General features: G+C 37.6%; 1 protein-coding gene across 3 annotated transcripts in view; it reads left to right on the top strand.

Annotated features, from left to right (window-relative positions):
• Positions 1–15,402: 15,402 nt before the first annotated feature.
• The window catches only part of satb2 (SATB homeobox 2), a 41,580-nt gene continuing 37,710 nt past the window's right edge, over positions 15,403–19,272 (top strand). The window contains exons 1-2 of one of the 3 annotated variants that reach the window (XM_017470374.3): positions 15,403–15,654; positions 15,912–16,142. The gene's annotated coding sequence lies outside the window, so the exon portion shown is untranslated. Of the gene's footprint in view, positions 16,143–19,272 lie in introns of all 3 variants that reach the window. The other 2 variants (XM_017470375.3, XM_053680698.1) reach the window with 2 other exon arrangements.

Genomic DNA, 19,272 nt, shown 5'->3' with positions numbered 1-19,272 from the left:
TTGATACATTATTTGATGTTTTACTTTGTGAATTAAATTTAATTTTTGTAAATATACACTCATTTCAAATCTGATGACTGTAATACACTCCAAAAAAGTTGGGACAGTCGACCGTTTAGCGCTGTGTAACATCACCTTTTCTTTTAATAACACTTATTAAGCGTTTGGATGCTGAGTGAAGACTCCAGTTGGTTAAGTTTAGCGAGCGGAATTTCCCCCCGTTCGTCCGTTACGCATTTCTTCAGATGTGTAACTGTATGGGGCCTTCGTTGTAATCCGGGCAGAATGTGGTTTGGCGTTGTCCTGCTCTGGATGGCAGCATATGCTGCTCCAAAATGTGTACATATCTTTCTGCATTAATGATGCCCTCACAGATGTGCAAGTTACCCATACCATGTGCACTGACACACCCACATACCATGACAGACGTTGGCTTTTGGACCTGACACTGATAACAGCTCGGACGGTCCTTTTCCTCTTTGGCCCGGAGAACACGACGGCTGTTTTGTCCAAAAACTATTTGAAATGTCGAATCGTCGGACAACAAAACACGACTCCACTGTGCTACTGTCCATCTCAGATGAGACCGAGCCCAGAGAAGTTGACGGAACTTCTGGACAGTACTGATGTACGGCTTCTGCTTTGCATAGTAAAGCCTTAACTTGCATCTGTGGATGCAGCGGCGAATGGTGTCGACGACACTGGTTTACCAGCGTATTCCCGAGCCCATTTCAGGATCTCCATTACAGACTCATGACGGTTTTTAAGACAGTGACGTCTGAGGGATCGGAGATCACGCGCATTCAGAAGTGGTTTTCGGCCTCGCCCTTTACGCACCGAGATTTGACCGGATTCCTTCAATCGTTTAATTATATTGTGCACTGTAGAAGGTGAAACGCCCAAAATCCTACCGATTTATCTTTGGGGAACGTTCTTCTCAAAGTGTTGGATTATTCGCTGATGCACCTGTTTGCAAATCAGTGAGACTCGATGCATCCTGGCTCTCGAAGGACCAGACCTTTATTGGAGATACAATGATTAGACGATCGCCTCACCTGTTTCACATCACCTTCTTATTTCAACTTCTCACATCGCTATTGGTCCTAAATTGCCCATTTATCTTTAAAAAATAACTACGCGGTTGATTAGACAAAACATCAAATATCTTGTCTTTATACGTTTTTGTCTAAACACAAGTCAAAGTACATTTACACATCACTCCTCTTTGTTTTTATTAGCATTTCCCAACCGTCCCAACTTTTTCATAATTGGGGTTGTACTTACAATCAATAAGTGAATACGGTAAATGCTGCGCCATTAAAGCTCTCATAAAAGGGTTACATGAAGTGATGCCTTGCGAGGTAAATAAATGATCTCATAACTGGCAGAGCTTTCATAGATTCGAGCTGTCACAAATCACTCATGATACAGTATAAATTCTTAGAAAAGCTGCTTTAAAAACCCATAATGTAGCCTACTCGGTTCAGCGAAAAAGTATTTCAAACTATAAAAAAGAAAACCCATCCTGATATATACCTTGTTAAAAATATCATAAAACATAGTTTATTTCAAGAAAAGCTAATAAAATACTATATTAAACACATGCAGCATAAATACTGCCCATGTGTGGTATGATCATAGTGATTATGTGAACTAATATCAGTCATTTTATTCAGTGTCGGATATAAACACCTCCTTTGAGGGTGTAATGCTAAACTGGAACCAAGCTGGTTGTCTAACCATTAATTTGCATGCCTGCATTTGGATCAAAACACTCCACCCTTCATCTGTGAGTTTTTGTCATCTAAATAGCTGGGAGGCTATTAAGTTAATTAATGACACATGGAAGGATCTGGATCACCCACGATCACAGCTCTCACTGGCTTTATCTATTCCCTCCCTGTGGCACAGCAGTACACATACTCACTCGCTCTCGCTCCCTCTCTCTCTCTCTCTCTCTCTCACACACACTCCCACACACACACACTCCTTCTTCACTGTATCAAATTAGTCTGACTAATGTTCCCAAAAACAGATCTTTCTATCATCTATATCCCATTTAGTCATCTCAATCATTTAAATTCCACCAAACCTGCTGGTCCTTTCATTCTTTATACTTTTAACTTTCCTACCTGTCACATACTGCGGTTCTGTTGGCAGTAAAACTATGGTTTGATAGCCGGCTTGTTGTGGCGTAATGCCGAGAACCGAGCGCTCTGTGTGCAGGAGTAGAGGAGAGGATGGGAGAGGATTAACACATAGAAATGACAGAGAGAGGAAGGGAATGCTGTCCTGAGACTTCCAAAAAAAAAAACAACCCAAAATAAAACATAATAGCTAGAAATATAGTAATAAAGGGACAATATCAATAATCCCTGGAAGTTGGGGGTGGGTTTGAGGCTGGCCCTGAGGGCATGTTGAACAGAGCTGGTGTGCGCTCTGATGAATATATCTGTATGTGATTATTTTGACAGCAGTTATAAACCCATAAGGTCTGGCCTCAGTTCCTGCTCTTGTTGATTTAAACCACCGTGGGCCATAAATAATGGCTGATTAAGTGGCCTATCTGGCTCTCTCAGCCCCCTCTGCCTGGGTGCGGGCCTGCGTCTTGAGTGCTGGCCCTCAATGTGTTCTGCATTAGAATTAGCGAAGAGCTGGTCGAGCCGGTCGAGGGCCGCTCCCCCAATACTAGTGAAGCCTTCAGTTTTTCAGACTTTAATATTTAAAATGTATTCCCTATAGGGAGACAGACAAGAACAATGAGTTTGATGATAGTCAGCAACAAAATAGACGTGCCTCACGGTCCTAAACATGCTGATCTGCATAGCCTCATTAATTTGTGAAGGCCTATAAAGCTATGTAGGTTTTCTATAAGTGTTCTCCAATGTTAACAAATGCATAAAAATAATACAAACATGATCCTATCACTCCAGTTCTCTTCACTGGCTTCCGGTCTTTTTCAGAATTCAATTCAAGGCTTTACTGATTGCTTTTAAAGCTCTTAATCAACAAGCCCTATCTTATATTTCTGACCTTATTTACCTGCATTCAGTCTCTCTGGTCTGGCAATAAAGCTCTCCTACGTCACATCTTAAATTAAAAGCTGACAGAGCATTATCAGTTGCTGCTCCACGTCTATGGAATCAATTGCCACCTGACATTAAGACTGCTCCATCAAGCTCTATTTTTAAATCATGCAGTTTTACACTCAGGTCTCCTTTAGTGAACAGTGGACTAGTTCAACAAACAGACTTCATATTAAACCATAATGAACTTTCTTTTACTCTCACACTATCCGTCGTGACCCAGATGAGGACGGGTTCACTTCCGAGTCCGGTTCCTCTCAAGGTTTCTTCCTCGTATCATCTCAGGGAGTTTTTCCTCACCACCGTCACCACCGTCTCGCCCAATAGGGATAAACTCACACACTTAAAATCTCCATCTTTTGTTAAAAGTGCTATACAAATAAAAATGAATTGAATTGAAATCTAGACTTAAGACGTATTTTTTACTCTTTGGCCTTCTCTGGCTATTAACTCGCCGATTAGTAACTGCTATCTTTTATTATTGTTAAAAATTTGATGTCATTGTGTATTTTATTGTATTTTATAATTGTTTCTGTACAGCACTTTGGTCAGTGTAAGCTGGATTTAAACGTGCTTCATAAATTTTATTTACTTACTTACTTACGTCTGTGTTTGGGTTAGTGACTTTTAATGCAGTGCATCCGTTTTCCCCAGCTGGCACTGGTGACGTGTGAGCCAGCTAAATTCATTGTTATTGGAGGATTAACTTACATAGGTCAGAGACTTTGTATATGAAAGTGGGCTTTTATGGATATTTGTGGTTATTATTTCTGACTGTTAAAAATCTAGCAGTTTGTGCAGTGTAGAGCGAGTGTTTATGCAATAGCTTGTGTCGCTCCGCTGAGGTCCACGGACAAGATGGAATGATTGGGCGGAATGCCTTTGATGCCGCTGTCGGGGTACAGTCCAGTAAACGCATAAGAAAACACTTTGGATTGGCAAAGGCTAATGATGTTTGAGAGACGTTTCACATGAAAATCTTTTCAAGGTTTTTTTTTTTATTTTTCCTTCTTCGAGGTATATTTCAGCCAACCTGCACCAATATGTTAAGTCTCTTTGCTGAGGTGAGAATTTCAAAATATGTGCTGAGGTGGTATTGATCATGAACCAGCTGGTCAGTCCTTATTTCTCCAGGCCAAGTCCCTGTAAAAACATCCCTTAAGCTGCCACATGCAGTGAGCAATAACTCAACCTGATGTCCTGCCTTTGTACAATGGCCTCCTGCCAGCATTGTAGTAGTAGCGAGTGCTATGGCACATTCCCCTCTCTTAGCGAGGATAACATTTCAGCACTTTAGATTAGCGACCCAGGGTCCCATCAACACCTTTAAGAGGGTCACGCCTCCCTCTTCAGTGCAGGCTGAGGAAGGCTGAGTAGGCCATGCTGTGTTAACCTGACCAAGGGCAGGAAAGCAATAACAAACACAGGATCACAGGACTATCGTGACCTCTGACCCTTACAATCTCTCACAAAACTCCACAAAGATTACTATCATATATATATCCACTTCAAAGCCCCCCCCCTCCCACACACATACACACACACACACACACACACACGACAAATGTCTCTTTATACACTGAAGTGTACAATAAATGCAACAATTCGTTGCTATCCCTCACAAAATTTGAAGTCTTCTAACAGGAAGGCGAATATTAAATAAAACATTGTAGAAGTTCAGGTGATGGCAAGTCTGTAGCAAGGATCTCACAAGAAAATCTACCGGTGTTAACCATTCATAGGTTTTCATAATGTACTCATGCACATTCTAACCACATTGCGATCGTGAAAACCATCCAGTCAGATTAAATGCTGAATTATTATCTCTCTAAATGATTTGAGTGAACAGTTAAAACACATAATAATATACAAAACTGATGATAATAATGATGATGATGATAACGATAATAATAATGACAACAATATAAGCCAACAATAATGAATTTCACTGTTTCAGCAGACTCTCCTTGCAAATACTATACTACTACTACTACTACTACTACTACTTTTAATAATAATAATAATAATAATAATAATAATAATAATAATAATAATAAAAGCCAATAATAATGCATTTCACTGATTTTTCAGCATACTTTCCATGCAAATACTATGCTACTACTTTTAATAATAATAATAATAATAATAATAATAATAATAATAATAGTAATAATTAATAATAATAATGTGTTGTTTTTGTAACTAGAGATACCATTTCCACCAAAGTTTAAATATAAGATCATAAGCGAATGATCGGCTGTGCAGTCGAATTCCAGACTAATTTCATGTTTCGTGTTTATTTTGTCGAAACGTGTCATCATACATAGAAACATCATCAGATTAACTCTGTAGTGGCGTCCCGATGAAACAGACATATCGAATTCTTCCATCTTGCTCTGCGATTGGGGGTCGCTTTAGTCCAGAGCTCTCAGACATGATTGGAGTTTTAATAAGGACATAATAGACCTGGCTCCAGCTCCCCCTCCCTTCTCTTTCTCTCTGGCCACAGAAATCTAGTCCACTGCTCTGGAAAACTTCACAGTGCCAACAGAGATTTAGAATGTAAAGGCTAGGCTCAGTAATGTTTAATAGTAGATGCAGCTCACTGATTGTGACCTTCTCTACTTAAACAAATACGGCCTCCTCCTTCTCCTTCTCCTTCTCCTTCTCCTCTCCGGATTCCACAGCCACTCCCCCGTCAGCCTCTTCTCATCAACCTCAAACTTCAGGTTCATGGACTCCATCACAATGTACAGCATCCATTTCATTGTTAATATGAAATACATGCAGCAGTGGGTCATCAGGTGCTTTTGCTGGTGTCTAACAAGCAAACCTGAGGCGTTTACAATGTTGTGACTGCCTTCTTTAGGTGATTGGCAGTAAATGATTGACACTAACAGTCATGGGAAGTTCCGCATTCAGGTCTTCAAAGTTAGTACACCCATTTTGTTTACCCACAAGACCATTCTGTTGTCAGTCATGCGTTCAGTGAAGAGCATGCAAGTCAAGGAAGCCAGCTGGGAAGACAAATCCAATCCAATTCTTAACAACCCCTGCGTTCTGATGTAACGTGGTAAGTAATAAGCACATGGCCCTTTTGTTTAGATGTGTTTGAAAATAAACCGGGTGTCTAAAAGTAAAGGTCAGACTACAGATATCAGATTTTTCAGATTTACATTGTAAATATTAGCTGTGTGTCTTTAAGAAGGCAAAAATAAATAGCGTGTTTGCTCTACACGTTTCATGTCGCTAAGATTGTCCAAGATTTTACTGACACTCTATCCTAGAGCTTCCAGCTGATCTCTTGCACCAGTGCGCGTGTTATCCGGGTCCACGGCCTGCATCGGCAGAGCTGTCCATTGCACTATATAAGCTGTTCATTGAGTCGCTTGTGTGTCTCAGCAGTGTGTTTGGTTTCCTGTGCATTCTCTGTCGACAGAATGCAGAATTTATATTTTTGCTTTGTTCTCCATGACTGATTCAATGGACTTTGAGCCTTCTTAAGTTAGTGACCCAACCTATAGCATTAGCATCACTAGCTCTACGTATACCCTCACTAACTCCCTTCATTAGCTGATAAGAACATTTACGTTCTAGCTCTGTCTGGTGCATCTGTCCGTGTCAACGTCGATCCTTTGTCTAGACACGTGAGTTTTGAGCGGTTTTCAGACAGAAGAGGACCACAGTGACAGACAAAGTGTTAGCAGAGAACGCCTCGATTGATAAGAAAGTTGGTCATTTCAGACTGGAATCATTGTCTTATAATTTCTAGATATTAACCTTGGTATTTAAACAAATAAACCACACTGTAAAACCGGATAAGTTCATTTAACTCAAAAAAAATTTGAACCTCAAAATTTTCAAGTTGATAAATCAATTTCTTTACGCCAAATACACTTAAATATCACCAAAAAAAAAAAAATTTAACTCAAACTTTGTAATTTAAAATACATTTTTATATTTAAGTGCATTTAGCTCAAAGAAATTGATTTATCAACTTTAAAAAAAAAAAAAAAATTGAGGTAATTAGTTTCCTCAAATTTTTTTGAGTTAAATGAACTTATCCGGTTTTACAGTGCAGTATATTTGCTAAATAAAGTGGGCATAATGGGCATGTTATACACAGGAAACACTGAACTGCATGTAAGCATTAAGAACAAAGAGCTTTCCTGGAATTATTTACTATTTATCTACTAGTTCATGAATCATGCCCATACGAGTTATGTTACTGGATGTGTCAGAAAGCCTGATACTGACACGTTCTGTAGCCAATATACATGTATATACGACATGAAGACTATATTATAGCCAATGTCTCAGGCAGAGACAAGGAAGTGATTCTGACATTTGCCTCTTGGTAATATCCATTGGAAGGAGAGCAGGAGTGGAAAGTTTGCAAAATGCTTTGAACCCTGGTTGCATAATGACCTAAAATCATAGCGTTTAATCAGGACAGTGCATACTGTAGCCTATATATTTAGCTCTAGGATAGTCTGTTTTAGCCACTACTTATGGTAGGCAATGAAAATCCTCAAGAATACACAGCATTCTGCACAGTCAAAACATCAATTCACTCATTCTATAATAATAATAATAATAATAATAATAATAATAATAATAATAATAATAATAAAGAAGAAGAAGGATGAATTCAGGTTTGCAGATCAGAAATCACAGTAAACAGTACTTGTGGGCCCCAATCATTCTTCACTGAATATAATCCTTACAAAATACAAAATTCATTAGGGAATAATTAACACTGGAACTGTGTCGGTCTCCTCGGTTTGGGTCTCCAGAATCCTTCTCAAAACACGAGCCAGTTTTCTTTCTAGTCTGTTCTCGTTTGCAGGGTCTTAGCAGAGGTGTAGGGCATAAGGTACAAGGGCTAACTCATACGTACTCTAATGAAGTATTTACAGATAATTTCAGCTGTCAAACACTAGTGGTCGATGACACAGTGCAGAGTGCTGGAGCTCCGAGCCTCTCTGGTCGTCGCGTTTAGCTCAAGCGGATTTCATTTCAGCTTGGAGTCACTTGGAGCGCAGGAAAGTGCAGAGCTCTGGGGTTTTAACATCCAGCTTCCCTCGTGCTTTAATTTGCTCTCGTTAATGCTGGACAAAGCACGAGAAAGTCACACTTACCCTTGCTGTTAATTATGGGGTTGAGTGTCTGAGAAGCTGAATTGAATCTCTGAGTAATGCGCGGCTAGTTTTAGTAAGACGGTCATTGTTGGATGTCTCCATGGCATGGTTTAATTGTCCAAATACATGCACGATACGTGTGAATGAATTTAAGGAATTTCAATCAATAAATCAATAAATGATGGCATTAAATGATGGATTCCTCTCCTTTAATTCACTATTAAATATCTTTAACCAACGTTAAATCAGTGAAGTGTGGAAATATAGAATAAGAATCATTTGGACTTGTAAAAATTGCATTCACTAGAAAGCTTGTAGGCTATTTATCCATCTAGTGGAATATCATTTTTAAAATGTTGGGGGGGGGGGGGGGGGGGGGATTTCTTTCGTTTTATCGGGTAGAGAATAAATGGGGTAAACTTTCCCAAACAAAAAAAATTCCTAAACGATTTTGGTTACTTTACACAATTAATGTACATAATAGTTACTGCTGCCGTATGATCCCCGAGTTACAGCATAGTTAATTAATGGTTTAGACTATCGGATAATAATAATAATAATAATAATAATAATAATAATAATAATAATAATAATAATAATAATAATAATGCGGTTATTATTGTTATTATTATTATTATTATTATTATTATTATTATTGTCGATGCAGCCTACGGTTCGTGGTGGAGCAATTAGTGTGAGTCTAAAAGGTTTGGATGGTGCGAGTCGTGACCTCTGAATGGAGGTAATTTATGGAGGTTGGAGGTTCTCCTGCGCCGCCGCCTCTCCTGTTAGAGACCCATTTAAAACATAAATGGACCTTAACTCGTGCGAAAACACATTATTTGGGAAAAGATTATTTCAGCCGGTCATTTTGCCATCTAATGTGTGCAGACGGGAGCAGGGAGACTCGGCGCGTGGACAGATAACACCCATCTTTAATGCTGAAAACCTCCCGGCTAGGCCTGAGGCCTTAAGTGAGTTTATTTATTAAATTGGCCAAAGATATAAAAAAATAAAATACAGAGAGAGAGAGAGAGAGAGAGAGAGAGACGGTGGTGTACCAAACTCGAAACATTCTTTAAAATCAAACACATGAAGAATTCGATATGACAGTGTCCAGTCGGACATTAAGACATTTTAAAGAGCAGTAATAAAACATCCCAATCGATTTGAAGATGTAGTTTTCTGTATCATTCAGGTGCTCGGTGCGTTACCTGTAAAGCGGCTGATTTCAGTGGAGGAGGCTGTGGGCTGAAGCGCCGCGGCTGCTGCTCTCGTTAATCGCTTTCGGTGCTAATTAAAACTGAGGTAAAGCACGACTCCCTGACACCTCACCTCACCTCTCCCTGCTAACCCAGAAAAGATTTCACCTCCGCGCATTTAACCCCCTACACGCCCCCATTCATCCTCTCAATAAACTTACAGCACAACACTCTTTTAGAAATGTACTCTTTTAGAAACGAATTTTATAAGATAAACATGAGCGAATTTATTATTATTATTATTATTATTATTATTATTATTATTATTATTATTATTATTATTGTTGTTGTTGTTGTTGTTGTTGTTGTTGTTGTTGTTGTTGTTATTATTATTATTATTATCATTATTATTATCATTATTATTATTATTATTATTATTATTATTATTGTTATTATTATTATTATTATCGCTGTGTTATCCCTTTATGTTCAACAAATCGATTTTCATTTAATTCGTTTCCTTTATTTTTAAATCTGCATTAATTAGTAAACCTGCATGCAGTTTACTAATTAATTGATTAACTGCAACTCAGCCGAATGCAATTTTTTGGGATATATATATATATATATATATATATATATATATATATATATATATATATATATATATATATATATATATATATATATATATATATAATTTCGTTTGCTTATAATAAGTGTTTAAATAGCCTATATTTGGTAGAGAACCTTATTTTGCCCTGCTTTAGTGATTCATAGTCACCATTTTCAAGTTCATTTCTGTTTAATATGACGGTTTCTAATAGAGACAGATAAAGATTATGGGCAAAATAATTGAAAAGATTAACTATTTTAATAAACTTGTAGGATTAAATGATTCGTAGGATTATAATGGATGGTTAAAATATCATTCAAAGTTGTGTGTGTGTGTGTGGGTGGGTGTGTGTGTGTGTGAGTGAACCGACCACTAACCACTAGACTGTGCTATTTCCCGACAGTCCTTCTGTCCTAATATCACTCGATTCTTTCATGTATTTTAATCGGTTGTGATCTGACATATGATGACGTCATTGTGTGATCGTATGGATTTACATAGCATAAATATTATTCAATAGACCAAGAGGTTGGGACACTTTATGGAGCACTTTAATTTGCTCTGAATAAAGGGCATCTGCCAAATGCTGTAAATGTGACTGTAAAGGTAAATATAAATGTAAGCCTTGTGGTGTTTGTTTCTTACAGGCCTAACAAAGGCAAGTCGACATTGCTGTTAACTAAGCCTTAAGCTGTGACTCAAATTATATATGTGACTCATATACCTAATGCTTAAAACTCTTTAGCTTTCCAGTCTAGAGTAATATTGCATGGAACGTCGTTTTAGTGGGTTCTTAGACTACAGAAAATGTTTGTTAAATGTAAAAAGTCTTATGACATTTTTTTTTTGGTAATTAAATAGCTTTTAATGCACATTATTTAATCTAATTGTTCAATTGCAGTGCAGTTTTGAGGCAGAGTTGGAAAGAAACTCCATCATATTATTATTATTATTATTATTATTATTATTATTATTATTATTATTATTATTATTATTACTCAATCGTTTTTACACACTCACACTAAGTAGAAAAAGTGACGCCACATATTTCAGGCATTTCAATGCCATAAACTCTTTTTTTTTTTTTTTTTAGAGTAAATGAAGTAATATATTTTGAAATAAGTAATGTAATAATCTAGGGCTAATATAAAAAATACTCCTGGTGTATTGTGTTTAGATTTATTTTATTAACTCAATGCAATAAATACTACTACTACTACTACTACTACTAATAATAATAATAATAATAATAATAATAATAATAATAATAATAATAATAAAAGCCATTCAAGGATTCCTCAAGGGTTCTTTGAAGAGTTGAGATTCCTCTCTCCCCAACAGAGCTGTACTTGGAATGCCTTTCTCAGAATTTTTTCCCAGAGGTTTCCCCATAGGAACAAGATTTAACTGAAGTGTGTACAAGGCAGCTTTTCTGCTTGAATATACTGAATCTCAGTAATCCATAATTTTGACATACAGGGCATCTAACAGGAATGATTTACAAATGGGATTCGTTTAAAAAAAAAAAAAAAAAAAAAAAAAAAAAAAAAGCACATCATTATGTAGATGTACGAGTCTCAGGTCTCAGTCAGAGCATTCCTGCCATGCAGAGATTGGTGTATTTACTTCTCTAACCCACACAACCAAAATTCAGCACATTAATCGCCATTATTATAACAATCACTCATTAATAATTATTCAATTATTCGTACTTCATATTAGAATGAGGTTGAGTGCTGACCTTCAGGACAGGACTTTGACACCTCTGCTATTAAGCATGGGGAGTCAAAACACCGACTTTATAATATGTAGACTGAAAAAACTGTGGTTGTTGGCATTAAGAATAAGTCATACAATTTAGGCTTGCGTAAAGTTAGGATTATCTGAACACAATACATGCGTTTCCTCCAGAATAACTAGTACATCAGATACAAGCAAAGAAAGGAAAGTCAACACTCTGAACGGTCAGTCGTTCCAGGAAGCCTTATGGGTCGTAATAAAATACTGGGTTGAGGACGGAAAACGTCTGAAAAGTAATAAGTGACAAAATATTGCTCGTGATTACTTGAGTTCACCTTGCATCGTTTACCAGTAGATTATAAATAGTCGGCTGATAAGTAGGCTAGTTCAGCAGAAAGTTTCTGCACTCACATTTTTTATTTTATTTTAATATTTCCAGCCATTTTTGTAACGTAATGTCTGTCTGTCTGTCTGCCTGCCTGTCTACCTGCCTGTCTGTCAGTCTGTCTGCATGTCTGTATTTATGTATGTATTTATGTATGTATTTACGCATTTTCAAAATGCCGTAGATGACGAGAATGGAAAAAAAACAGATGTGGTCGTGGAGCAGCATATCAGTGTCATCCAGCTGTTTCATCCAGCTTGGGCCCATTTCATCAGGCTCATATTCATGTCTTCATATTGAGCCAGAGGTTTTGTATCCGCTGTCCTTTAACCACCACATAATTGTCTTATTTTTTATGTAATTCAACAACAACAACAACAACAACAACAACAACAACAACAACAACAACAATACCACTACTAATAACAATAAAACAATAATAATTATTATTATGATCATAATACTACTACTACTATTAATGATAATGATGATAAGAATACTACTACTACTACTACTACTACTACTACTAATAATAATAATAATAATAATAATAATAATAATAACTCTAGGCATATGACATCGTTTAACTTTCTCCACTCACATGAACAGGCTGCTCTTTAACCAGTCCACTATCTCGATTCAAAATTTAAAAAGTCGTCAGTAAGGGGGGGAAAAAACGCCTTCAGGAGAAAATCTATATGTCTCCCCTTTACTTAACACAAACAAATTTTCACTACTGCATGCTCCTTTTCTGATAGTGATCCATCAGTGTCACCAACAACCGAATCCGTGTTTCACGCTCAGTGTTTGTTACCGTAACTGGGAAATATTCAATATGAAAGATCTAAAATCACAATAAAACATCAACAAAATGCCACTGCACGTTTGGTGTAATATTAACGCAGTCGGTAATGTAGCTACAGCTTGGCAGTGTTGTTGGAAACCAGACTGCAGTCGGGTCACAAATATTTACTGACTTTATGAAATGTTCAGCGCGCTCGTGTTGATCCCTTTTCCCTGTCAGATGAGTTCGTGTTTAATCGAATACACACAGCCTGGTGTTACCCAGGCGTTACTGAACACGCAAAGGTCTAGAAGTTTCATCATATGATACGATATATGATTAGTCATGTCATGACATGGTATAATAAACTCGCGGTTAAATCATTATTATTATTATTATTATTATTATTATTATTATTATTATTATTATTACTACTACTACTACTACTACTACTACTACTACTAATAATAATAATAATAATAATAATAATAATGATAATAATAATAATCATCATCATCAAAATAATAATAATAATAATAATAATAATAATAATAATAATAATAATCTTACTGTGCCAGGTTGCTGTTATCTACAGCTAAATTATATTTCTTAGACAGCAGTGGTTCCCATTCGTTTGCAGCTGAATTGAATGAATCATTTAAATTGTGTAACAGAAACAGAAATCTATTAATTTGATAAACCACACTGAATCAAAACCTTTTAATTTTTTATTACATTTCAGCATCAAGGAGGTGTTTAATAAAGGTTCATGAGAAGGTATTTTATAAAACAGCTATTAATTCTAGTTCAGGTGAACAGTCTGATGATCCGTTTCTAATGTACAAACATCCTCACAAACGCTTCAAATGCAATGAATGAACAAGAAAAGTTCATTTGTGTAGATTTTGTTTATTTGTTTGTTTGTTTATTTATTTATTTTCGGACGGAACAGAAAGCACAACATGGGGATTTTCTGGTTTTGGCATGCATGAACGCGAGCTGTGTCCCCAGTTCTGTGTTTTCTTCTCAGGTTTTATGTTGTAATCATGGTGGCGTTGCAGATGAACACACTCCATGGACACCAGTGGATCTGCGACATTAATGGGAATTTCTATTGGTGTGTATGCGTTTTCTCTGCGGTTGCTGGAGCTACAAGAACATCGCGTTGGGGATTATTCAGATTATTCTTATAAAGGAAGGGAAAGACATTTCACACTTTTTTTTTTTTTTGGTTTCTCTGATAGAAAAAATAAATCACTCCTGTAGTCTCAGACACGCGCACACTCGCACCCCAGACTCGCGTCGTCGCTCCTTCAGGTAAATCCTCCGTCAGTTATAGAGAGGCACCTGAACCGAGGAGAAGTGAGGAGAGCTTTCTGCCATGCACAGTGTCAGCACAACTACCTTCTCTACCACTCCGGGCTGTTAAATACTTTGCAGCCTTCATATGGTGCACATATTATTATCGCTTTATAATCACCGATAATCATCGGATAGCCAGTAGTGTCGGATGATGCTGGAGAATCAGACACATCACAGTCGGCTTATTCCACCTCTCCGCGCACGCACAGCTGTGTAGCTCGGTGAAATGACTGAGCGCATCTGGAGTCACTTTTGAAGAAGGTAAGGTCGCTTTGCATGAGTGTGGTGGAGTTTGAGGATTGATCAGAGGAGCACTTTTTGTGTGCTTAGACTGGAGGTTAAACTGGAGGTGCGTTTAAAGTGCGGGATCGAACTGGTTTTGAGCTGGAAACGCCTCTCGTGTTTCAGACAGGTGTGAAGCTGTGAGAAATGTTTAAAGATGTTTAAAAGTGATCGACTTCGTGTATGTATATGGGGAGGATTCAAATGACAAATGGGTAATCTCTCTCTATCTCTCACTCTCTCTCCTGTGTATGTGTATAAGAGAGAGAGAGAGAGAGAGAGAGAGAGAGAGAGAGAGAGAGAGAGAGAGAGAGAGAGAGAGAGAGAGAGAGAGAGAGAGAGAGAGAGAGAGAGAGAGAGAGAGAGAGAGAGAGAGAGAGTCATTCGAATCCTTTCCAAACGCAGACTCGATGTTTTTTTTTTTTTTACCAGGATCCAGGGGGGAAATGACGGGTATTATGGTTCAGTATTAACTTTGATACGAATGCGAGGTGACAGAGCGCAACACATGCAGTTGATCATCTTCGGGTTTAAGTTATATTAACAGCCGATTGCATAAGGCCAATTACTTCTTAACCTGTGTGAGGGAAAGTCTTACTAGGCTCTGATTAGCTAGGTCCAGAGGTTTTGCATGCAGACGGACGCGTAATGTTTGCACTCAATAACCAGAAACATATTAATCTCATATAGTGAAAGGCTGTTCAAGTGTCCGGGATTAACTCTATAGAGCTGTATTGCTAAGAGTGCATGGATGGGATTAATAAACTAGATCTGACCCCCCCCCCCCACCACCACCACCACCACCTCCCAACACCCCCGTCTCTCTCTCTCTCTCTCTCTCTCTCTCTCTCTCTCTTTCTCTCTCGCTCTCTCTCTCCGTCACGCGCTCTCTGTCAGTCAGCGCGCCGCTGGCACGGGAGAGATTGAAAGTGACACACACACACACACACACACATTCACACGCACACTCACACGCGGCCGACCTCGGTCTTTTACGTCGAAGAAGAGACTTCTGCTGCGATCGGTCGCTTCTGAGTAGCGAATCGACAACCGCAGGTCCTTATCTTCTTTATTTCCTTTTCTGTGTTCCCGCACACTAGACGGACTTTCTCTCGGTTTGTGGCGCGCGCTTTCTCCTCGCTTTGCGCTCGCGAAATGGTCGCTGGAGCTCGCGGCGGGCGGACAAGAAAATAATCGCACTTCCGTTACGGGGAACTTGTGTCGCTTTGCTGGTCGGATTTCTGTCTCTGTCTATTTCTCTCACACACACCCTCTCTCTCTCTCTCTCTCTCCCTCTCTCTCTCTCTCTCTAGTCATCCCTACCGCCTCCTCGCTTTAGACTCTGGCTTCCAGTCCCGCGCTCACACACAGCCCAAGTGTCAAACCGCCGATATCACCGAGCCGATTTCAGCCCACCGATATTACCAGCAAGCCGGTTCCAGCCAGCAGCGCTGCAGCAAGAAGCCCAGCCCTGGATTCACTACTTTTACTCAATGGACAGAGCCCTCTCAACGGCCAGCCCCGATACCAACACGCCTTGAGCAGTAAGTTCTCCTCTTTTCTCCATTTCCTCCAGGCTTAAACCAGGTGCTGTTTTCCCTCTGCCTCCAATATGCATAATATCCAGAGTGTTGCATTTTAATCCAACTCTTGTTGTTGTTGTTGTTGTTGTTGTTATTGTGGTTGTTGCTGTTGCTGAATTAACACCTACAAAGTTCTATAGACTCCCATAGCGTTCATTATGTCCATCTCCAGTAGACTCGTACTATATAAGTGCTACAGTGTTAATTGACCCCTTAGGATTTTGCTCTAGAGCCTTCTATTAATATGCTTTCCACTTCATGGAAGTTAACTCTAGTGTCAAGTCTTATTTCTAGAGTAGCCTAAATGATCGGCATTTATTAGGTTAATTGCATGCTCAGTGTTGCAATACTGGGGAGCATATTCATTTTGTCGAAATTAAAACTACAGTGAATAGATCATTTTAAACGATGATGAGTGCTCAGATTTTGTTTGGTAGCACATGCGTGCAACTCGTATAGCACCTTTGGACTCTGCTTAGACGGCTACTGGTGTTAGTCTTCTAATATTAGTGAACATTAACGCATAAAACGGCTACCGGCTGTTATAGGAGTTCCTGTTACATTACAAGTTAACATCTGTTAACCTAAAATATTAAGTTACTGACTTAGGTTTGTAGTGTAAGAGCTGAGGTCTACAGTACAAGCTGAAAGTTTAATTTCTATCCCTCAAACTATAATATGGACCTGGGCCCATACAAAACGTTCCAGATTATTAAACTACATTCATATATCGCTGATATTTAGATTTTGATTTTTATAATATATATATATAAGTTGTAATCTGTTGGATAAAGGTTAGATAGTTGGAGGTTAGATAAATGAATATCGAAAAGGGAAAATTAAAGCAAATGTGGACTGAATGATTAATACTTTAATTCTACAATTCTTTTAAATAAAATTAACTATGTAAATTGTATACTAATAATAAAACTTCTACTACTAGTACTACTGATAATAATAATAATAATAATAATAAGAAGAAGAAGAAGAAGAAGAAGAAGAAGAATCTGATGAAGAATAGGAAAAAATGTCAGCAGTGTCACTGTAAACGTTACCACTATTAGTACTACTGAGAATAATAATAATAATAATAATAATAATAATAATAATAATAATAATAATAATAGTAAAAGCAAGAAATTAATTTAACTGATGTTTCAACAGACTCTACTATTACTACTACTGCTACTACTTTTCATAATAATAATAATAATAATAATAATAATAATAATAATAATAATAATAATGCCATGTGCGTTGCTGTTATCTACAGTTAATTTATATTTCTTAGACAGCAGAGGTTCCCATTCGTTTGCAGCTGAATTGATATACTCATTTAAATTGAGTAACAGAATGGTGGAAGGTTGTGGAGTCCTGTAGTTTTTCTCATTAGAAAGCACATGAGTTACAGGTTATTACAGCTGCACATAACTGAGTAAGAAATGAGTTCAGCTCGACAGCACGTCGCGCTTTGGAGACGCCGAGTGTTGCGCGTTACTTATCCAGTCATGTTCAACAACATTAGCCGAAGAATATATTTTTTGGTGTTTTTTTTTTTTTTTTAAAAGCTCATGTTCATTATTTCACCGTGCATGAGACTTTGGAAAGAGATAAACGTCCAATAGAAATAGTAGGAGAAGAAATAGAAGACATAGGCGTTTTGGTTTTCCTCGCGTACAGCCACCACTGACCTTCTGCCCTGTGGAGAATAACCGCACCGCGCACAGCCAAACTCCTTACCATCCAAACCAACCTCTGTGTGTGTGTGTGTGTGTGTGTGTGTGTGTTTGTGTGTGTGTGTGTGTGTGTGTGTGTGTGTGTGTGTGTGTGTGTGTGTGTGTGAATATTTTGCCCATACATAGGCTATATTCTTCATAATTAGAAAGAGGCGAATGAATTCATGCGGCTTTAAAAAAAAAAATCTCCCAATTTAAAAAAAAAAAAAAAAAAAAAAAAAAAAAAAAAAGGTAATTTCTTTTTCTTTTTGATTACAAACTGCATCAGGTCCATCTGCACTATTGTAATGTAGGTTAGTATAAAATAATCAACATCTAAATCCATTTCTGCTATTCTTTGCCATACGACGTCATTATTTATTTATATATTTATGTGTTTATTTATGGTGTGTTTCTGCTCACAGTGGTCGTTCTGAAACTTATTTTAATGAGCAGTTAATTAGTTAATTAATGAACACTTTAACAGACACGTCCACAGCAGGAGTGTGAGTATATATATATATATATATATATATATATATATATATATATATATATATATATATATAGGGCACGTGAACTCAATCTACTCAAATAAAGCTTTAATACAGTTCAAGCAAAACTTTCATAACTTTACCTTATATGAAATAATGGTGGTTGGTTTTAGGTTATTATAATAGTATTAGTATATTAATAGTAATATTAATAGTAACAGTATTATTAATCGTATTAACCCTCATTCCCTAATTGGAGACTTTTTTTAAAAAACGCATTTACGCCAGCATGCAGTACTAACCGTACTTGACTTACTGAGTTATTCTCATAAGCGATCTATTTATTTATTTATTTATTTATTTATTTTTCAGAAAAAGCAAAACTATAGACATCTATAGATCATATCAGAAACGCAGTGGTTTATTTATACCCAGATTTGCCGTTGGTAAAACTTGCACGGGGACACAAAGACCCATTCGAAAGGTCACTCTTTCTCTTGAAGTCGGAAGGAGAGAGAAACGAAATTGTCCTAAACCAAAACAAAAAAACGAGCTCTAGGCTGACTTATGAAAACACTGTCTATCCTTCCAGAGTCGAAATGAATACTTCACAAATGCAAATGGAACCAAAATGCAACAGACAGTTTGACTCTTATTAGTGCCACAAACTCTGGAGTAAACACGCAAATGAAAGAAGCAGAAGCATATGGGCAGTGCGCAGCATTCAGTATCGGATTGCATGTGAATTTCGCCTCTCCATTCAAGCCTCGGTTTAGGCATACAATAAATGTTTATGAAATATGAATTATATTTTAGAAGGCACTTAAGCTTTTCCCATGCTTGTGAAAGAGAGGGATGTTTATTATAGCGTTGCCCTGAAGC

Source organism: Ictalurus punctatus, chromosome 6, assembly GCF_001660625.3.
Source record: "Ictalurus punctatus breed USDA103 chromosome 6, Coco_2.0, whole genome shotgun sequence".
In the NCBI taxonomy this organism is placed as follows: domain Eukaryota; kingdom Metazoa; phylum Chordata; class Actinopteri; order Siluriformes; family Ictaluridae; genus Ictalurus; species Ictalurus punctatus.
Note: the sequence above shows the minus strand (reverse complement) of the source record. Positions and strands in the feature narration are given on the sequence as shown.